Here is a 23,599-nt window from a genome sequence, read left to right on the forward strand (position 1 = left end):
CAACAGTCTCTTCTTCGTGGTAAGTATTTGGTTGATATATTCAGCTTGATTATTGGGACTTGAAAAAAATATAATAAAGTACTTTTTATCCAGAATGATTCATTTAAAGAAATAGCAGTAACTAAGAATATACTTTTGGTCTTTCTTTTAATCCTCCCTGCTTGATATTTTAATGTCTCAATATAAACGAATACTCAAGTGGTTGTGCCTTTATTACATTATTAATCTTTGACTATTAACTATAAAACTCTTGGAAGAAACCGACCCTCCTTTATGTGAACTTGGAGACAGAGGCCAAGGTGAAGCCTTGGTGCCCCTCCACACTAGTGAGCTGCAGAAGGGCTGCAGTGTCCTGTGAATCTTTGGCGCCCCTCCTGGCTCCCTCCGGAGTTGACATTGCCTGCACAGAGGAGCCCAGCTCCTTACAACGTCATGCTGACGTCACTCATCCAGGCCTGTTTTGAGTGGTGGTCTGTGCTACCTGTCACCCCTTCTTGTTATTCTTCCATCTCTAAGTTTGTGCCTTAGGTTCATGTGACACCAGCCCACAGAGGTAATAGATATTATGTCATATACACTGGGCGACATCTCTAGGAAGTAGATTCTAGCCTGATCCCCATGGTGCAGGTTTAGAGACTGGGGAGGACCTGAGAGGTACAGGGACTTTCTCAGGATGAAGAACTGGTAAGAAAAAGGAGGTCTGCATTCATCTCTGTCTCCTCAAAGCTAGGACCCGACTTAGGGTTCCAGGGAGCTGTGGCTAGGGCTGTGTAGGCTCCTTGTGTACAGCTCAGGAGATGACATGGGGGAGGAGGGTTAGCAGCCAGGGGACAGGGGGCAGCTCTGGACAAGTCTGATTGAGGGAAGGGGCCTAGGTAAAGGAGTCTTGAAAAAAGACCTCACTTCCTTGGTCATAGACCTCAAAAGATCTTAGAACTCTGGTAACCAGTCACCCACAGCCCCCCATCCAGCTCACTTGACTGGAGACAGTCAACAGGAAAAAATATTTTGTTGTTGTATCCCAACTTTTGGAGGATCTAGGCACAAAAAAACCCAGAAAGAGAAACTTTTGGGTCGTTGCTGACGTTGGCTCAGCCCTCATCCCCGACGCCTCTGGGTGTCTGGCAGGAGGCAGTGAAGGGTAACACGGGGCAGCCCAGGAAAGGCTAGTGCAGGCCAGGTCACAACTGTGACCCCTCCTGATCAGCCCCACACCCCTTGTCCCTCATCTTGTGTGTGTGTGTGTCTGTGTGTGTTTGTGTGGAGGGGAGAAGGCAGGGTATGAGGGGCAGGCCATTCCTGGGCAGGAGCTGCTTGTTAGGTGTCGGAAGTGTGGTGGGCCTATCATGTTCATAGCCCAGGTCATGGCTGGCAGCATGAGAAGGTGAGCTCCTCTACTCTTATGTTACTGAGCCATAGAGGTTTCATCTCTTTTCCTGCCTGACCATAGTTTTTGCAGGGATGTCCCTCTGTGCCTGAACTGAGGAGCAGACTTTCTCTTGGGGGATGACCCCAGTGGCAGTGTGCATGCAGCCCCTGATTCCTTCAGGCCCAGCTCCGGAGCAGTCTTTGCAGATCTCCAGTAAGAAGGTCATCGAGGAGCTGCCCAATGGTTTCAATTTCACCAACTCACTAGGCAAGGGGAAGGTGCCTGAGGCCACAAACACCATCCAGTGCTGCTCTGAGATGAGAACAGGAACAGAGGGTCTCCACACTCAGGACCTTGAGATGACCAGGTTGGACCAGAACTAGGGAGTGACCAGACTGGGGCTGTCCCTTTTTCAAGCTAAAGGGGATGCACATGCAGGTAATCTTGCCTGTTTTGGAGCTGAGCTGCCATGACCCTCTTACCCTTGCCTGGTGTGAGCTTCTGGAGGCCACTGAGGCAGAGGCAGAGGGTAAGGGGGACTGCAGGCTGGATATTCCTGGAAGGGAAGTGGGATTTTTCCTTTGTTCAGAAGGACACATGGAAAGTCAGCTATGTGGGTGAATCTTTCTCTTTATCCCACTGTAGCGCCAGCTGCAGAGCTCCAGTCAGTGGCAGAAGCAGAGCAGTGGGCAGTGGTGGAGGTAGAGCTGGCTCCAGCTCTGTTGACAACACCCCTTCTAGCGTTGGAGCCAGAGTCACCTCCCTCAGCAGCGTTGGAGCTAAAGCAAGGGCCAACATTGGCTCCAGCAGGAGTGGGAGCTGCTGAGCTGGAGTCACCTGGATCATCATTTCTAGTGGGAAGTCCGTCTCCACCTGTGGCTGTTAAGGAGCATGAGAAGAAGCCCAACCTCACGGCCTTCTCTCCTAAGCAGGTGGTAGAGCAGTTGACCGTGATGGATGCAGTGAACAGCTGGGCTCTCAGGGCGGGGTGGAACAGGCCTTCCCTCTGCCATCGTTGCCCCAGTTCTGATCCAGACTCCCATGATCTGGGCCCAAATCCCAGCTCCACCCCTTACCAACCATATGACCTGGGCAACTCCCGGAACCCTCAAGCCTTTGCTGTCCACATGCAGACCGTAGAGGTGGACACTAACAGGACCTGCTCCACAGAGTGCCTGTGCTGGCTCCATGAGGTAGAAGAGATGGAAAGCTGGGCAGGGCCTGGCCCATCAGTGGTGGAGGGGAGCTCAGTGTGTGCAGCCAGGTCTACGGTGGCCCAGCCGTCTCCTCAGGAGGCTCAACAGCCTCAGGACTTGACACCTGATGTGTGCTTCACTACAAGGGAGACAGACAAGGCCAGTGGTTGTAGCTGCCACGGGGGAATGTGCATCAGAATGGAGAGTGGGACCAGAGTGGAGATCAGGGTGGTGGCAGATGCCCCCTTGGGATGAGCAGAGTTGAGCCATCATCTGGAGCTTGGAGTTAGCCAGGACGGGCTGGGTGCAAATACCCCTCTCCCTTCCCTACCGTGATTGGGCCCTGGGTCATCCTGTGTTGGGTACCCTCGGTGGACAGAGAAGAAAACCCAGGGACTCTCACAAGGCTCAGGCCACATCCTGAGCTTCCTGAGCTCTAGCTGTAAACTGTGAAAACTGTGTGGGACTTTAGTGGCTGTGGACACAGAGGTGGCCTGTGGCAGGGCTGGATGACACTTCCCCTGTCCCCCAGGAGCTCTTCTGGAAGGTGGTGCCCTCTCAGTGCCTGGGATCCACCTGGCACAAGAAGAATAAGCCTGGCAGTGAGCACTAGACACCCACCATCCAGGCCACCATCGACCAGTTCAGAAGGGTGGCCAGCCTCGTCATCACCACCTGCCTCGGTGACGCGAGCATGACAGCCCAGTACAGGGCGAGGGTGGTAGAGCACTGTGTCCAGGTGGCCCAGGTGTACCGTGGGAGGCCCAGTGGAGCCCCTCTCTGGAGACTTGGGAACTGCCTCTCCACCTTTATCAGCTCCCAGGATTGAAGTGTGTGGTCTAAGCTCCTGCAAGTCCCTAGGCCCTTCCTGCCAGAGGCCCCGCTGACCTTGACTCCAGGTCCCAGTGGGAGGATGCTCACTTCCTACCTGGCTCCTTCCCTGGGTTGAGCTAAACTCCTCCTCCTTGTGAGTGTTACTTTCTGAATCCTAAATGTCCTTCTGGGGCTCCCTGAGAATCTGTCTCATCCAGGAGGGGAGATGTAAATAGAAGGGGACTGAAGCTAGAGCAAGCGGGGCTCCAGTGCCCAACCTCACACCTCATTCTCTTCCCTTCCCCAGGAGTGTGAGATCTGGAAGAACTTCTCCTCGTCCCGCACTTTCATCTCTGCTCTGCAGAAAACCTCCACAAGCCACCTGAAGAACACACGGGGGTAAGTTTCCCTATGGGTAGGCCTCTCTGCATAGGAGGACCAGGATGGATGGGGGATCTCCTGTATGTCTGCCATTGGTGCCTCAGTCAGCCGGGAACTCCTGGGAGGCAGCAAATGATGGGGACAGGGCCTGGGAGTGGGTAGTTGGTCTCTAAGTCTCCTGGTGTCCTTAGTGAACCAGTTCTGCTTCAGGACTCGGTTTCCCTAAATGTCAGCTATTGGGTTGAGCCACATTGGAGATTTCCAAGTGTTTATAGCAACAGAACTCTATGGTCAGTTGAAATTCATAGTGGTCAAAACAGAGCTGCTCTGTAGAGCTGGAGAGTGGAGACCCCAGTGACTAACAGGAGAGCCCCCTCCCAGTCCCATGAGACCTTAGTGCTCAGAGGAGCCCAGTGAGAACACTCCTCCAGGCAGGTTGAATCTCTTGGGTTGTCAAAGAAAAGGGATTTGCACTCAGACCCCTCACATTATCCCTAAATTTACCCTTCCCTCTTTCCCCTCCCCTAAGGTAAAGCTCTGAAAAACTTAAGGAGCTCTATAGCCAAGATGAGTCCTTGAGCAGAGAACTGATGACCAAGATAGAGTGGAGGCTGCGGGTCTGGAAAAAAGAGGAAGGGGGAGAGGGGCAGGGTTACTGGGCAGGCTGTGGTTTTGATAGTTTCTCACTTGAACTTTCTCTGAAACATTCCAGTCTACCTTGTCCAGGTTAACAAGCAGAGGGATCTGTTCAGCTCATGGGCAGCAGGGTGCCATTTTTGGGCAGGAGGCCCTGGTCATGGGACACAGTGGGGTTGGTTGGGCTGTTCCAGGAGGAGTTGCTGAGCTGGTGCCATCAGCAGGTCTCTGGCTTCCATGCGCGTCCATCCTGCTGGATGTAGCTTCTTCCAAGCTGTTGCGGTGGGTTTAGCCCTCAGCCTTAACCTGTCCTCAGGAAGCCAGGCCCCTGCTGCTCCTTCTGTCTTCACCACGTCTCCAAGGGGAGGACACCCTGCCTGTCCCAGGGACATGCATGGCAGAGGATTCCCATGGTCCAGGTGGACAAACAGGCTGCTCATCCTTGGGCCTGAATGGCTGGACCAGAGACAGATGTGTGTGCTTTCGGGGACCACCCCCGGACCCTTAGAGCAGTCACTCGAGTCAACCACAAGAGTCTCATCTGAGTGCCTGGTTGGCAATGACATATGCCCCCAGGGGCTTATGAGAAGCATCTAGGTAACTCATGGATTCTTAGTGGATCCTGCTGAAAGGACGTTAGGAGCTTCACGTAAATGAGGAAGCAAAGCGTCCTGTCACCACCTTCCCTGTGGATCAGAGGTGGCACATTGGGGGTTCAGTTCCTGAGTGGATAAAGAAAGAGTTCAGGGCAGGGGAATGTCCTGAGGGGTTCCTTGGTGAGGAGAAGGCTTTGGCATGGCCTCTGGCCAAGCCTGGGGGCCAGACACTCCACGAGACTGGGGCAGGCAGGAGCCATGCAACCAGACGCCCAAGACACCCCGTCCTCTCCACTGCTTGGCCCAGGACCAAGCTGTGCGAGCTCAGAGGACAGGACTGTTGTCAGTGGTGGGGCTGCGGGTTAGGTGAGGATGTGGGAACAGGGCATCTGGCTGGGAGGGGCAAGCGGCCTCTCCTCTTTGGGCCCCTGAGCAACTCACTGCCCCTGTTTGGGTCTCTGTCTCCTCATCAGGGAAGGGAGGGATGGTGATTGTGTGGTGCAGGCCTCACAGGGTGGTGATGAGTTAAGAGGGTGGACAGGACTGTGGGAGCTTTCTGCCTGCTCCACCTGGAGGGGTGAGGGCGAGCACAATGATGACAGTCATGTGACACTGAGTCATCAGGAGTACTTGTGAGGTAGCTGGAGTTCTCACACATTCCATATGAGAAAACAGGCTCAGGGAGGCCAGACAGAAAGCCCAAGCTCACACCCAGAGTGAAAGTTGGAGCTGGGCTTGTTCTAGAATCACAACATCTTGGAGGATGTATTGGCATTGGTACCAGTTGACTCGAGTCAGATGTCCAGGTTCGGAGGCCAGTGGTGCTGGAGAGAAATGGGGTGAGGGGAGTATGGCCCGTTGACACTCTCCTCGACACTGGCAGGAGGGGCCCTCCACGTTTACCCCCCCGCAGATCAGCCCCAATAGAGTGCAGGAGAAGCAGCAGCAGCAGCAGGTGAGTGTGCCTGTGGGGGAGGGGCTCTGTCCTCCCAGCTGGAGGCCTCAAATCAAGAGAGGACGGTCCTTCCTCTTGCTGCCACAGTGCCTGAATCCCCCAGTAGAATTGACCAGGAGGAGGGCCTGGGAGATCTGGTGCAGGATGGTTGTTGTGGGGAGGACCAGGGACCGCATACCCTGTGATTTGCCAGAAGCCTCCCCTGGGAGGTGAGGAGGAGGAGTGTGGTGTTCTTGGGGTGTGAAGGGAGGAGGAATTGAGGGGAGGCTGCTAAGGGTCCTAGGCTGCTCCCCGTGGGAACCCTGGGGTGGGCCAGGAGGCTGAGGGTGAGGACTTTTCAGGGGAGGGTCTGCAGGGGGCCGACTTGAGAGCAAGGACTCATCCCACCCACACTCTGATGTCACAGAGTGTCATCCCCTATATTGGCACTTTCCTTGGTCACCTGCTGATGCTGCACCTGCTGATGGGTGATAATCTCGAGGTGGGTGCACCTGAGGACCAAGCATTGAGGCCCAGGATCCTGAGCATTGGGATGTGGGAGCCCCTGAACTGAGCTCTGAGCTCTCAGCACTTGGTACATCTCTCCTGAGAGCCTCACAGCCGCCTCTGGGAGCTGGGGCATCAGGCACATCTTAGGGATGAGTGAACAGAGGTTCCACCTGAGACACCCATTCCGGTTCCCCAGGCTGGGGAAGCTCAGAGCTGCCTGACGGCACAGCTGCGTGAGGTTTTATCTGAGCTGGACTCAGCCTCTCCCTCCCATGCTGCCCGTGGAGGGAGAGAGGATTCGGGCCCCTCCAAGTCAGGCAGCACATAAGTGGCTGAGCAGTCCCCTCTGCCTGAGGCCTCAGACTCCAAGTCTGTCATCAGAGAGGGTTGTGCTGCCACGTCCCTTAGCCTCTCCCCCATGTCCCCCTTCTCTGGATCCCAGAGCCAGGCCTAGGTCCAAGTCCTGTTTTCTCTGCATGCCCGGCCCCCTCTGGGGACCTGGCAGTAGTGCAACATGAGAAGGGGTGGGCATAGGGGGCTAGTCAGGCTAGGGGGCTCTGTCTGATGGACTCTGGCTGTCTGCCTTCCAGGAGAATGAGATCAACCTGACAAGAGGACTGAAGTGAACAGCTGCCGCACCCCCTTCAGGGGAGGGGAAGAAGGAGGAATTCAGAGACCCTCTGGACAGAACAGTCCCTGGCTCCACCCCCTGTATCTTACATTGAGTGGACGAGTTTGATAACAGAGAAGTGGGAGACCCATCCAGTTGGCAGGTGGGTTGAGGGGAGGATGGCATCAAGGAGAAAATCCTGGAGGAGGCGCTGCTTATTCCCATTCTGAGAACAGGTAAAACCTGGTAGGAACTGGAGGGAAGGACAGTTCCCAGGACTGGTCCCTGCCCCACCCCTGACACCCGACAAGGCCCATGCAGCATCCCTCACCCAGGCCCTAACTTCAGCCTCTCATTCCCTCTGGTCCCAGGAATACCCAGTCATGAGGGAGATCCTGCTGCTCCAGGTGGCCACAAAGAATTACAACCTAGAGCCCGAGGAGCGATTTGGGGCCTGGTTCCAGGACATGGAGCTGCTCAACGAGAGTGATAGGTGAGGCCGGGCAGGAGTTGGGTGAGGGCAGGGGTGGACTCTTCCTGTTGGCCAGTCCAGAGATCCTGTCACACATTGTGGAGGGGCAGTAGTTATTTGTTGTAAACAATAAATGCCATATTTGAATATTATATTAAAGTCCTGTTCCCTTTACAGTCTGGGAGTTGTGGTGTGGTTCTCTCGCTTTCTGTAGGCATGTAAGTGAGACACTGAATCTCACATTTCTCCTTGAATCACGAACTCTTCCGGGTCATCAGCTTATTGTATGTGGGAGAAGGGAGAAGGGCCAGCCCCTTCCCTGGCTAGTGGGGACACCCCCAAATCCCCCTAATTCCGAAGACCAGTTCATTTCAGTATCATTCAACTCCTCCGGGAGCAGACATGGCCCCCCGCCCGTTCTCTTGGGATTTAAATGTTGAAGGTACTTTCACAGGCAGAGCAACAACCACTGAAATGTGGGTGTCTTTAAAACAGCACTACCCAGGACCATGTCGTGCCACAGGCAGGGGCTGCCTTTCTACATTCTTGAGGAACAGGGAACATTTTCTGCTTCTCTTGTTGAGATTTCTTTTGACTAAATTTTAGGAACTTGTAGTTTTCTAGTTCAATCTCTGGAATTGCATCAGCTCTAAGTGGGGAAAACAATGTAAAAAGATCAAAACGTGCACTTGGAGAGGACAAGGCCCAAGGAAGCTCATTTGCAAATGGACTAAAGACAGGAAGGATCTAGCTCCTGAGGCCCCTCTAGGGGCTCCCTGTTCACCCCTGACCTGGATTTGAATCCTGCTGTGATCCTTGTCCAAGACTCTGAATTCCTTTTCCTGCTTGTTTTGTATCCAGGCGGAAAGATTTGTGATGCAGCTTTTAAGGCTACTGCTGGGCCTCGTTCCATAAACATGATTGCTCCCTGTGAACTAGGATTTTCAGCACCCCTGCCTTCCTTAAGCAATTCCCTTTAGGGCAGAAATTCCCTAGAAGGTCCCAAGCCTCCTCTCTGGCTTGGCCAGAGGATCCCCGGTGAGCTCTACTTTGACAGTATAAGGGACCATAATCCTGGCCAGTGAGTGACTCTACACTGGCCCTTGCTGTCCAAGGTGACATCTGAGCCCGTGTCGTTCTTAGGTCCGTGATCTTGGACAATCCTCCAGTTTACATACTAAGTGTTGGTGTTACCAACTCGTCCAAATGGGGCAATTGGGCCCAAGCCCTTAAAATGTGTCATCCCTGGGTGGTTGTGTTTTTTTCCCCAATCCTGTGCTGTGGTTACATTACCACAACCTCCTGGGTGTGAAGACTGTTTGGAGCTTTGAAAGATGAGGTATGACAGGGGTGTGGGGGGCTCCAGCAGGGAATGCCACTGAACTGATGGTCCATGGACGTGCATGAACACAGCCTTATCAATTAAAATACTGAAATGCTTCCCATCTGGTGCTGAACAGACACTGCTCTGAGCTCACACAGAGAACCCACCACATGACTAGGAGATTTCAAATGGTTACCAAGTGGCATTTTGAACCTCATCACTTGGGAACACCCTGTAAGACAAGGGACAGATGAATCGCTTGGCACTTGTGAGGTATCCCCTCCTTTCTGATGGCTGCAAGTGTCACCCAGACACACAGGCTGCACTCTGCCAGGGAAGCCTTGTCAGAACAGCCAGAATTTGAGGATGAACCCTGGTTCCCGTCATCTCAAGACCTTCCTGACATGGCACAGCCACCCAGGAAAGTGATTTGGTAATGGAAATACTGGGAAGGCCGTACTTTCCCTCCAAAGAGAAAGAGAAGTGCCAACAGTGAAAGCTTGATCCCTCAAATAGACAACTAAATCCCAACAAGCAGTGGTTTCTTTCAGCATTACTGATGCTGAAAAGTTCTCTTTCGGTAATAGCACGATCCCCCAACTGCCATGTCCATTTCCATGAATCACATTTCCAACACATATGGATCTAAAAAACTGTGGGAAATCTGGTATTTCCTTAGATGCAACTCTGAATTGGCATGCAACAGAGAACAGAAAAATGGAGACCTAGAAGTAAATATCTAATTTGAGAACATAGACACAAAAGTGATTTGAAATAATATTTTGGAGTCTATTGGAATATTACACAAAAAGAATAATCCACTTTATGTAGGTTTTACTGTGACTGTGATGGGAAAAGCTGAATCATCCCGTGACGTTGATAACTGGCTGCTGACTTTAAAATACAAATAAATATTGTACATAGTAAAGGAAAATGAGAAAACAGCATGAAAAAGGAAGATCTTTCTCTCCTCACCTGCAACTCAACCTCTCACCTCAGAAAGAAACCTCTATCTATATTTTCTATGTCACGCAGCAGAGTTTAATACAAGAAAAGTATTGGTATATTTTAAAAGTTCAAGAGCTCAAAGCAAGGAAACATTAGGGACGCAGCCATGAGACCTCACTGAGGTGCCTGCTCCATTTCATCTGCTGTCAGGATGGCCTTCTTGGCCCCTCACTTTCTCTGCCTCACTAGCAAGTCTGTCCGCCATCAGTGCTATCACCAGTATCGCTCCTGTGCTCTTCACTGCCCTTTCCTCCTTCCTGATACCTTCTTCAGTCGTCAGAAATTGTTGGCAGTCGAGCTGTGGAATGCCCATAGCAGCTCCTGGAATCATCTCTGCCAAATCTGAAGGCCAGCAGGAGTGCTCAAGGGACCTGGAATGCAGACCACCTGCGAGCACACCTGGCAGGGATTCACCTGTGTGACTAGGTGCAAGTTTTTGCAATGCTTTGGCCAGATTGAAAGGACTTACGAGTTGTCCTGCACTACTGCAGGCCTGGAGTCCTTGCGGTCTCTCGGCCCAGCAGACTTGGTGGGGCTGGTCCAAGGAATCCTCCCAGAGACCCATCATTGCCAGCATGTGATGGCATTCTAGTCTTCGTCCTCTTGAATATGTCACTGGACATCCTCAAAGGCATGGAGATGCTTAAACCAGGCTATGGTTTGGACTGGTTTTCACAGTTATGCTGCTTCCTCTGCGAAGACGTGACTGTCATCCTTCTTATCATCCTTCTTTTCCTCTTATCCTACAAAAACCAATCATGAAAGTGGGTCAAATGATAAAAGAAGCCTGCCTTTTTAGGACAATTATCCTGGCTGTTTTTACTTCCACCCCCTCTCTATCCTCTGGGGATAGATCTGACCTGTGTCCTGGGATGTCATCAGGCAGATTTGCATCAAGAACAGAAAGCTCAAGGTCAAAATTCAAGGCTACTCCAGATCATTTCTCCTCCTCCATCCTGTTAACACCCCCTCCTTGTTTGAGTGTGATTCTATTCTCTTCTTGTCCTTGTCACTCTCAACCGCACAAGTCCTGGCACTCCCACTCAGGACAGTCAGTCCCCAGTCCTTACTAAAACCCAAATCTTACCATTTCTGTGTTTTCTGTCTACTCATTTGCTTAATCCATTGACCACTTGTTGTTCATAGAGGTTAAATCAATAGTGATATTATCAACCACCTCCTGTTAACGACTTCCTCCAATCTCCCAGATGTTCACATAATCCTAGTGGTTATGTTCAAAAGTAAATAATTCAGAAAACATATTCACCCACCACAAATTCCTGTTCCCTAATATTTTTATTCAAACACTCATACAGTAGATACCTGTCCCTCAAGATCAGAAGTAATGCCAGATCACCAATCCTCACCTTAATTTCCTCCTACACCTATCTAATCCTGGATTCCGTGGACTACGATCACAATAATTTCCTTGGAAATATAAAAAATTCCTTACCACTCATTTATTTTGTAAACCTCCAAACCCAGAAGATCCCGATTATCTGCCATGCTGCAGCTACTGCTGGTCTTATAACAAGCTGAAGAAAAAGCACGAAACATGACCTTTTGGTACCACTGTAAACACAAAACCGTCTGCATCAACTGGGAAGCACCCATAACGCCTGGAAATTTTGTTCTCCTTTTTTTCTGTTGGCTCAATAACAAAAAGACAAGTCAATTTAAAATGTGGGCAAGAGATCATAATAGACTTTTTCCAATGAAGATATACAAGTGGCCAACAAGTGTATGAAAAGGTGTTTGGCATCGTTAATCATCAGGGAATGCAAATCAAAACCACAATGAGGTATCACTTCACACTTGTTAAGATGGCGATAATCAAAAAAACTAAAGATGACAAATATTGGTGAAGATGTGGAGAAAAGGAAACCTTGTGGGAATATAAACTAGTACAGCCATTATGGAAAACAGTATGGAGGTTCCTGCAAAAAAGAAAACTAGCATATGATCCAGCAATCCCACTTCTGGTGTATACCCACAGGAATTGAAATCAGGGTCTCAAAGAGATATCTGTACTCTAATGTTCATTGCAGCTAATTCACAATAGCGAAGATATGGAAGTAACCTAAACGTCATTGATGGATGAATGGATAAAGAAATGGAATATTCGTCAACCTTGAAAAAAGAAGGAATTCCTGCCATTTTTGACAACATGAGGGACCTAGAAGATATTATGCTAAGTGAAATAAGACAGACAGAGAAAGGCAAATACTTATATGTGGAATGTAAAATTGTCAAACTCATACAAGCAGAGGCTAGAATGGTGGTTGCCAGGGGCTGGAGGGATGGGGAAATGGGGAGCTGATTATCAAAGGATACAAAGTTTCAGTTATCAAGATAAATAAGTTCTGGAGATGTAGGATATTGCGTAGTGCCTTCAGCTAACAAAACTCTATTGCATACATCACATTTACTACTTGAGTAGATACTAAGAGTTCTTACCACAGAATGATAGTAATAAAGGAGGTGAGAGAAAACTTTGGAAGGTGATGAATTTGTTTGTGGTCTTGATGGTGATGACAGTCTCAAGGGTGTATACTTATGTCCAAATTCATCAAGCTGTATATAGAAAAATATGACACCATCGTTGATTCTTCTGCACCTTGAAATATGCCATGTCCTCATAACAAGAGAAAAATATTTGTAACTATGTATAGACGAATGTTAACTGGACTTATTGTGGTGATCATTTCAATATATACTCAAACATTGAATCATTACGTTGTACCCATGAAACTGAGATAATGTTGTATGTCAACTTTACCTCAATAAAAAAAACCACAACAGACAAAACCATTTGAATATTGTAAATGAGTTCAGTGAATCCCTGAAAGTGCCCCATTCCCATATGAGAGTTAAAGGAAGCAGAGAGGATGAAGTAAATGGAAGAAAGTTGTATAAAACAGTATTCAAATTAAAATCATTTAAGTTGCTATCAGCTCTTTGTGGCAAAGTTCTGTGCGCACTAATCTTCTTTCACATTTTTCCTGGAAATCATACTTTCAGATCCAACCCATAACAGTTTCATCATTTGCTCTAATAAGACAATTTCAACTTAATAAATAAAACCAACAGCATCCCTTATGTATGAATAAAGTTAATGAACTATACAGAGAAAAGAGCATGTTTGCACAATCTCAATAAAGGAAACAGAAGAACTGAATGATGATCAAGTCTCATTCAAGCTTATCTTTGAAAATCAGTAAGACCAGGTTATCTTTTCAAGGATGTGTGTAGAGCTGTCAGCCTTGGGAGATAGAAATAGTGGCCTACTCTAGAACAAAGGGCAGGCTTGCTTACTGCCCAGTATAATAAAAATAACACCCTCCAGGACAAAGGTTAGCAGACATCCTGCCCCTTATCAAAGATTTGAGTTCCTTAGGCTCTGAGATCTTGCAACCCTCTGCATGTCACCTGGCCCACTGTGTATCACCCTGTAGGAAGTGAGATTTAGTGAGCTGGTGCAGATGATGATACTCTGGCCACTGCTATTGCTGTGTCATTGAGTCCTTTGTCTCTGACCCATGGGTCTTGTGTCTTTTGTCAGCATCTGCTAAACCATTGTAGGCTAACTTATTAGCTTGCAAGTAAGGTAAAATATCAGACCTTTCACAGTTCCCGACAAGCCCTTAAAATAACTAGTAGTCTTAGGAACAGAGAGCTATCCAGAACAATATGCATGGATGGTCTTCATAGAAGACTTCATGCAACCAAAACTTTAATAAGTCTCTCTAATCTCCTTTATTTCTACCCCAATTAGAAGGAGAGGCACCAAGCTATTACAGACCTAGGGCTTGTGCAAGCCACCTGGAGACCTAGTGACCAGAAACTTCCCATGGGGAGCAAAGACAGATGGGCATATTTCCAAAATGGACCCATATGCCTCCCTATCATCCAAAAGACAGTACATTATCTTAATTTATGATGATTTGAGCCATTAAAATCTTGTGATGGGCCAAAGATACACTTCTAAGAGGAATGAGGCACATAGGAGTTGTAAGCAGATTAACACGCTTGGCGAATATCAAACGCCGAACTAAACACAGTGTTCTAATCAATTATAAGGTAAAACAAATTTAATAAGGTCAATTAAATGATATTTAACGGTATCCTTGATTATTACTCTGCAATAATGAACAAGAAACTCATGTAGATAACTACAATTGTTCTTACTTTAAAATATGGTAGTCAGGACTGTTTGAGATAAACTGGAGATAAGGAAAGGGAGAAATAGATAAAAGTTAGCTGCTCTGAAGCCACTGTCAAGACCCCTGGATCTACATGTAACCCAGGAGATCGAGGCAGACGGCTGTGTACCTAGATCCTCCTGCACTGTGGTTCTTAGGGATGTCACGGAGCTGAAGCAGCTTCCTGAATCGTGTTTACACGTCCATGTGTACAATACCCCTGACCATAGGGATGAACCACCATTCAATCATCTCTTACACCCCCCTAATTAACAATTAGGTTTCAAAATCATTGTATCATTACATGATCATTTATTCCTCAAACCTGTGGGATGCCGAGCTAAAAGAAAATTATATTTCAATGGTTTCTTTTCTTTGAAGGACCAAGATGTTCTTTCACATTTGGAATCCGGGTTAGAAGATAAAGCCATCAAATCAATGGAAACAACTTAAGAAATGGACAGAGGGATACTTCATTCATATATACACAGTTTGCAGTGTGGCAAAACTAGAGTTATATTTTTAAAAATTAGAATTTTTTGAAATTTTATAGATATTAAAGACTTTGTTCTGCTTATACTCCCTTTGGTTTACCAAACCAAACACACTCTTTAATGGGCGTTTCTAGTATTGAGTGCTAATAACTGCAACTTTTTTAAATTCTTATTTTTCCCAGCTCAAAGACCAAGGGCAGAGGTCATCAAGAGGTCAAGTCTAATCTACCTACAGATGTGGCAGGATCAACTATGGATGTTCAAGCCAGACATTGCCAGCAGAACCACATCTCTTCACCCATAGGTGAGGTTTTACAAGTAATGACAGGGACTTAAGGATATCAAAGGAAATTCTTTATTAAGAACCAAAGTTATAGATTCCTATCTTGGGTTCATTACTTTGAATTTTTGAACCAAATCATATATATCGATTGGACCATGTTCAATTCTATGATCTTTAGAAGATGCAGCCTATAGGTGAAGAGAAATAAATACAACACCAATATCTTACACTCTCTGAAGCACAACTGAGAGCCCCTGGAGTCAGAAGTTTTCAAGACAAGAAAACGTCATCCTTCATTTGAACAGAAAGAGTAGAGGCTATTCAAAGATTCAACTTTAAATTGTTAACATGACTTGTTAGAATGTGATGGAGCAACCATAATACCTTCTAAGTTTCATGATTTTTCTCCAGAATACTGAGATGGATGACCTTGAAGTGCAGCTTCCCCATACATGTCGTTATTCAGTGATAAAATTAATTTCCCTATAAAATAATTACCACAAAATTGTTACAAATATATCATAGTCTCTGACTAAAAGGAAACAAAGCAAATCGAGGAGTTGAAAGCAGTGTAATAAATTCCACACAAGGATCTTATAGCAGCATTATGTATAATAGTGAAACTGGATGTAATCCCTTTGCTATCAAAGAACATATAAACAGATCATGGTATGCCTATTCTTTGGAATACCTCTAAAACTTCTAAAAAAGTAAGTTAAAATGATGTGCACTGATAAGGAGAGAGGTCTATGATATATGGCTTGGGAAACAACAAATTGAAAAACGATGTAGTTATGTAATTTATGTTTAAAAAAAAACTTTGTGTATTTACAAATTCATAGGAAATTTCCAGAAGAATAAGTCACAACCTCTTAACAATAGTTCCTTCTGAGTAGGAGAGTGAGTTTTCAGGGAAGGGGATGAAAGGGGAATGTTTCACTTTACTCTACATAGATCAGTGCAATTTGACTTTTTTTACAGTGTGTACTTGTTTCATAGTTAGAAAAATGAGTGATGTGACCCTTTGGTGCAGGGCAACAGTATGATGTTCACCAGTCTCTGTTCTCTATGTTACGGCACAGCATGGACTGTAGGAGAAAGCCCAGAGGAGCAATGAAGACAAAGAAGACATGACACCTGCAAAAAGTCAGTGGAGTATTTCTCCATAAGATACCTTCCAGGTGAGTGACGGTCAGTATCTTCCACTGCTTCAGCTCTCGCCATGAACCTAGAACCTGCCCAGGGTAAGCCGGAGGACCATGCCCGCTAGTCCACTCCCTGCACGGAGCCTGTTTGTGCAGGGTGACTGCCATCAAGCAGACAATGGACTCAGGATGGAGCGTGTGCCTTTGGGGAGGCTGGCAGAGAGGCATAAAGTGGAACACCAGCTAAGTGCACACACCTGAGAGGCGGAGCTCCAGGTGGAGACACAAAATGTACCAAGAAACTGTGAAGTGAAGGAAGCTACTCCATCTCTCTGAGCTTCAGTGTCCCCCCTGTAATGTGTGGATCACAGGTCTACTTCACAGAGCTGTTGGGGAAGATACATAAAAGTTCCTGTGACAGCCAGTGTCACATTATTAACAAAGTCATATCCGACTTCAAAATAATCGATGAAAAGAATAATGTTAATGAGACCAAAGACGGGATGCTCAACTTCGTAAGCAGCCCCAGCAGCATGAGAATGAGAGGAGCTCCGAGAAAGCAGGGTTCTTCACAGCTCCACTGGAGACGATGAACACGGGCTACACCAGGATAAGTCGCTGTTGTACAGTGACTCGTGTAGTGAGGGTGGGTCCCTAAAGACACTGTGAAATCCAGTTACACACAGTGGCTCCTAGGAAACAACTACAAAGCAATCAACTCAGCAGATAGGAATGGGAAGGGGGCGAGCATAGGAGGGTCAGAGCCACAAAATCTGACGGAAGACACTGAACCACGAGCGCTCAGCTCTGTCAACAGCTTCTGTGGTTGCACCAGGAGATCAAACGTCTGAGAGAGCCATTGTGGGGACTGCTGGGAGCACAGTGGTCACTGCAGCCACAACCCAACAGCAGTTGCATCGGGGCACACAGACCCTGAGACATTCCTCTCCATTAATCCTTGTTTCAAGATGATGAATATCCTCATGTTACAATGTCTCCTTCCAACCCTTGTGGAGGAGTGTCATCAGAACCCCCTGAAGAGGTCACAGGCCAGAGTAGGATGGAACACTGGGGGCTGGGGGAGCGGCGTTGCACCTGACAACACGGACTATCACCCGGGTCTATTGAACACGAGAGAAGGACCCGAGGATGTGGTCCAACGAGAATTCCCTGTCTTGCCACATTCAGAGATACTGCAGAGTTTCTCGTCCGTTCTTTAAAAAAATGTTAAAGAATTCATGTCATTAATTCATAGCGAGGCAAATTCTTCACATAGTGACAGGGTCCAGTTTCCATGACCAGCTTATTCAGTTGTTTTGATAATACCCCACATTCAGGAATTGGAAATGTAACCTATTGGGATGTGTAATATAAACAAGGACTTTTTTTCATGGAGATCAACACCCAAAGTTTTAGGGAGGACATAAATCGTGAAAGCTGCTAACCATTCCTCCACAGGTTTCAATAAGACTTTTAAGTTAATTTACCAATCTCAGGAAAAGATAACTTTTCAATTCAAATTTTTTTTTATGCATTCAAGCGTACAATACAGCCAAGAGAATGAGCATTAAAAAATTAACAAGAAGGTCTTGCTTGCATTTCATCTTTTGCAAATAATCAGGATATTTTATGCTCTGTTCCTTTCACTGCTGTAATCAATTTTTAAAGAATACGTTACATCTGACTATCCCTGGGCATGTTTATCCTGGAACCTTGCCGGAATCCAAAGCAGAGATGTTAAAGCTGACGGGTTTCAAATGCTGCCCAGGTGTTGTCTACCATGAACATGCCTCTCCCAAAGCCGGACCACCGGTCTCTTCCTGAGGGATCAGAGTCATCACTTATGTCCCTGAGAGACTGGCCACTCAGGCCTGAGCTGAGATTAGGTGATCAATCTGAAGGGCAAAATGCTTAAGCTATTCTCATCCTAACGATGCTGTTTTGGAGGCCTCTGCACTGGAATAGGTTAGTGAAAACGGCCTACTAGATACTTGCCTGGGAATTGTGTTGTTCTCCTCTGCCCTTAGCAGATCCTGGGGAAACCAATGATTAACCTCACGGATGCTTTAACTTCCACATCTGTGAAAAAGGCAAGCAAAAGCCAATGTTACCACTTTGCAAAACTCCAAAGTTGTGCATCCAAGAGGGACCACAAGGGTGAATTTCTCCCAAAAGCTGATGAAATGATGGCACTTTGGCTGGAGAAGGCAGAGGGCAGCAGGCAAAGTGGAAAGTTTCTGGAATGTCTAACCAGTTCCCATAAGCACTTTAGAGAAACACCTGGCCCTGGATTAGGTAGGAGGCTGTGGAAGGACCCACAGGTACACAGGGGGGAGGAGGAATCAAGCAAAGGAGGGAGGCGGTGGGGAAGAGGCGCCAGTCTGGGCTTCAATTTTGGACAAAAGCAGTTGCACGCTGCAGGCCCGCGGCTTCCCATGCAGCCGCCACACCCTCCTAACTCCCTGGTAATTTTCGTCTCGTCACATCCCTCTGGGAATCAGTCCACATGGAGCGGGTGCAGGACCTGAGTCCTGAGTCAATGGTTTGGCCCTCGGCCAAGCTCACACCACCCTGCTCCTCCTCCCAGGGCCAGGCACCGCCCTGTGCCCAGAGAATCCTGGGCGTTCTAGTCCTGCAGCCCTACAGGTTGCCAGCTGGGAGCGGTTAAGAGAGAAAAGCTCCCAGCATGCACAGCTCGTGGCCCCAACTCTTGCCTTGTCCTTCGGCCCCTGGGCCCCACCCCTCTGTTTCTCCATCCCACCCTCTTCCCCACCTGTTCTGTATACCAAGCCCAATCTCCATGACCTGTCCACCCCCCAGAGTATGCGCAGTGTGGTTGGGCTGCATCCCTTGAGGCCGGGACTCAGGTAGGGGTGGGGCTCACCAACCTGGCTATTGCTGAGGTTGCCTGCAGCCCTGGTGGAAGCCCCCTGGCCAGTATTTGAAATGTAAATTCAATATCTAAAATGGAAATATCGGGTGCCTGGGATCCTGGAATTTGCCTTTTCAATGCCACCTGTCCTACCATCCCCCCTATCTCTCCAAGCTGCCATGATCCTCCCTCTGGAACCCGTGGTCAGGGTCGCTGCAGAGATCCTCCCTCTGGACCCAATCTGCCTGAAGGGCCCATACCTTGGTCAGGAGTCTTAGAAGGACTGCCCTGAGCCATGTCATAAAAAGGAGAAAACATCACATTGGACAGCCCCAATACCTGCATTATACAGACAGGAAACTCAGGTGCACTGGTAAGTGACCCCTAAGCCACTTCAGGGGAACACATGCATGCCCCTATTTCCACGCTGCACACAGGCTGGTTCACTGGACTTTCTTATCCGAGTGTGGACCTCTTGGCCTCGTTAACATAGGCAACAACACCGAAACTTCCCATTGGTCCTTCCCACAGTGTTAGGCAAGTTTGTGCAGGAAGGTAATATGCAATTTCTGCTCTAGTATAGGGCTGGCTCCTTGGGAACTAGTTTTAATATTCCTGTTTAAATATACCCGCAGAATCACAAAATAATTAAGCAAAATAATTTGTTGCTGTGGGGGGTTATGGTGATAATTCTCTGAAGTCGTTTTTCCATTTAGCTTTTCTGATTGACTCCAAATACTACAGCACCACACGCTTCTTAGAATGGTGGATGCACAGCTCCACTTCTTTCCAGGGAGAACGCACAACAGCAGAATATCCGTGGCCTGACTTTCTGGGGCACCAGTATTACTACAAGATTTGGAAGAAGCAAAGTTAGGTCATTTCCAAGGTAAGGAATTAAAAACTTGACACTAAGATGAGGTGGGAAAGTCATATGCCATTAATAATTGTCAGTAATCTGTGCCTGAAATGTCAGACTTTCTCTGAGAAAGAACTCTGAGACCCTATTTCCCATTGTTTTAAATAGGAAAATCTAGAAGGCATAGCAAATCTATCGAAAAACTATACCAATTTCCTAAGTCACAATATGACACCTAGACTTAAGTTACGAACATCGTGTGCTCCTCATTTTGTTCCTCATCCAACCCAGTCCCACAGGTCTTGAGTGCATGCTGTGAACACGGCACTGTGCTAGGTCTCGAGGCCTTGGTGAGCATCGTGGTGGGGGTGGACCTTGCTGGAGAAAGATGACATCATGAAATCTCAAATCCATGCCACTTACAAAACTGAGGCAAAAATGGAAAGACCCAAGGGACCATGCAAGGATGAGGGCATTAATAGATACTTGGAAGTATTAAAATCCATCTAATGGTGTCATGAGTGAATGTGTTCCACTTTAAAACAAAACACTGCTGTTATTCTGAGATATTGAGTTAGTATCTTTGTGCAAATATGCAGGATTTAAAATGATTATTGACATATAACATGCGTACAGAAATATATGCAGAAGTCATCCACGTAAATCACAAAGAATTATTAAAAAGTGAACACACTTGTGTGACAAACAACTAGCACCAGCTTTACTCAGGCCCCGACAATCCCTTTCTCCCTATTTCCTCCCCAAAGGTAACTGATATCTTACCAGCGAACACTGTATGTCAAGTTTGTCTTCTTATACAAGTGTTTTATTACAGAACAATTTAAACAATATACAAAATAAACAAAATAGCACAGTAGGCCCGTCACCCAGTTTCAACAACTACTAATCATCTGCCATTTTTGTTTCATCCACACTCCATCCCATTCCCACCTCACTTTATTATTCTTTTAAGCCTTTGTGCATGTGTGGTGAGTAAGATGTATGCACACTGAAAGGCACAAATCTCAACCGTACAGTTTTGGCAAATAAACATGCCCATATAACTTTCATCCCTTTAAGAATAGGATATTTCCATCACCCCCAGAAAACTCCTTACTGTTCCTTAGCGTTTGAGTGCTCGCGCTCCGCTGCTGGCAGCCCGGGTTCGGCTCCCGGGCGCGCACCGATGCGCCGCTTCTCCGGCTATGCTGAGGCCGCGTCCCACATACAGCAACTAGAAGGATGTGCAGCTGTGACATACAACTATCTACTGGGGCTTTAGGGGGAAAATATAAATAAATAAAATCTTTAAAAAAAAACAAAAAACGTTTTTTGGCATGCTGTTTAATTCCTTTATTAGCATTTAAATGACACACCTTTACATTCTTACTGGGTGGTCCAGATTACAATATGCATCTTTAAGATATCACATCCTACCTAGACTTAATAGTTCACCAGTTTAATCAATGTAAAATATGGAAGCCTTGCTACAGAACAGTTCCATTTACCTCTGTCCTTTGTGCTATTGCTGTCATAAATTTTACATCTACTCATGTTATAAATCCCACAACACAGTGTTATAGTTTTTGCTTTAGGTAGTCATAGATATTTTAAAGAAATAAGAGGGGCCGGCCCCGTGGCTTAGAGGTTAAGTGCATGCGCTCCGCTGCTCGCGGCCTGGGTTCGGATCCCTGGCACACACCGATGCACCACTTCTCCAGCCATGCTGAGGCCGTGTCCCACATACAGCAGCTAGAAGGATATGCAGCTATGACATACAACTATCTACTGGGGCTTTGGGGGGAAAATAAATAAATAAATAGAATCATAAAAAAAAGAAATAAGAGAAACAAGTTAAGTGTTTGGAAAGGAAATGCTTTGAGACTCTGCAAATGTACTGTTTCTTCTTTAAGTTTCATCCACAGTTTTTGCGTTCATCAGTCATTCTTTCCAAAAGTAATTATTACTGTAGTGTTAAAGTGGCGATTTTCTATTTCATGCTATCTAGCGCTTTTATTATTTGGAATTCTGTGAGCAAGATTTCTCCTCCCCTTCCTTCTTCCTTTCTTTTTCTCATTCTCTCATTCTTTTTTTTCCCCTTTTCTCTTTCTTCCTTCCCTTCCTTTCTTGTTTAATCTTTTTTATATCAGTATAGCCTCGTGGATATTTATTTTATTCTCTGAGTAATTATCCAATGCTACCATTATTTATTTTGTTGCTCAGAGTTTTCCAGCTTGAGTCATTGGAAAGTCTTTCAGATTGATTCCTTTTGACACGTCCCATCATTTTCTGTGTGTTTTTTTTTTTTGAAAGCACTTTCCTACTTTCTGGCACTACAAGATGATCCAGGCTCATCTTGTATTTTCCATCTCCAGCCCTAGAATTAGCCATTTCTCCAAGAAAATCTGCTTTATTTTATTGGAGAATGATATTTAGAAACAAGATCTGGGAGCTAGGTGTGCTCATTAATACCAGAGTGTCACTGCTTCTGGACCCTCTCAGCAGAGCTTGGAACTGTATGCATGAATATAAACTCAGGTAGACACATCTGTCTATCAATCTATCCATCTATATATCAGTCTATCTATCTATTGGATAGATATATTAAAAGAGACATGGATTCATACTGATACTTCGAACTCCAATCCAGCACCACAGAGTTTATTCTAGCATTCCTCCTTTTGTTTATTTGTAACTTCTTTCACCAACAGTGAGAAACTTAACTCCAGTTAGCTACAATATATTTACTGTGTCAACTAGTTTCAGAATTGCTAATCCATACCCTTATGAAAAACAAATTTACCACCTAGAGTACAGTGTTTGTGTCCAGTACTTTAGTTCTACAGTATCCCGTCAAATCACTGTCTTCCAAAGTAACTTAGGTCAGGACCTTTCATCCCCAACCCTTCTGTATGGTTAGGTCACATGTTTGTAATACAGTGAGATTCATTTTTCACTGCATTCCATCTGAGTTTCCCAGCATCCTGATTGATTTTAAAATTTGCAGAGTAAAATTCACTCTTTGTGGTGTACAGTTCTATGGGTTTGACTTTATGGTCATGCATCCATACCCACAGTACCATACCAGAGCTGTGTTTTTCACCCCAAAGTTCTCTCATGCTATCCCTTTGTATTCAACCCCTTCCCCTACTCCATCCCTTGGCAACCACTGATCATTTTCCATCCTTGTATTTCTGCCTTTTCTAGAAAGTCATATAAATGGAATCATATACTGTACAGCCTTTTGAATCTGACTTCCTTTACTTGGAGAAATGCATCCAAGATTCATCCATGTTGTTGTGTGAATCAAGAGTTTATCCTGGGGCCGGGCCCGTGGCCTAGCAGTTGAGTGCATGCGCTCCCCTACTGGCGGCCCAGGTTCGGATGCAGGGCACGCACTCACACATCGCTTCTCTGGCCATGCTGTGGCCGTGTCCCACATACAGCAACTAGAAGGGTGTGCAATTATGACATACATCTATCTATTGGGGCTTTGGGCGGAAAAAAGGAGGAGGATTGGCAATGGATGTTAGCTCAGGGCTTATCTTTCTCACACACACAAAAAAAGAGTTTATCCTTTTTACTGTCAAGTAGTATTCTAATGTACTGATGCATCACAGTTTCTTTCTCCATTCACCTGACGAAGAACATTTAGTTTATTTCCAGCTTTTGGCAATTATGAATAAAATGGCTATAATGATTCCCACAAAGATTTTTGTTTAAACATTAGTTTTCAATTTTCTTCAGTAAATACCTAGGAGTGGGAGATCTGAGTCATATAATAAGTGTATGTTTAGCTTTATAAGAACCTGCTCAACTGTTTTCTGAATGCAACTATCATGTTGCGTTCCCAGTTCTAATTGCTCCTACTCCTCACCCACCTCCTCATGTGGTA

Source organism: Diceros bicornis, chromosome 31, assembly GCF_020826845.1.
Source record: "Diceros bicornis minor isolate mBicDic1 chromosome 31, mDicBic1.mat.cur, whole genome shotgun sequence".
Lineage (NCBI taxonomy): Eukaryota > Metazoa > Chordata > Mammalia > Perissodactyla > Rhinocerotidae > Diceros > Diceros bicornis.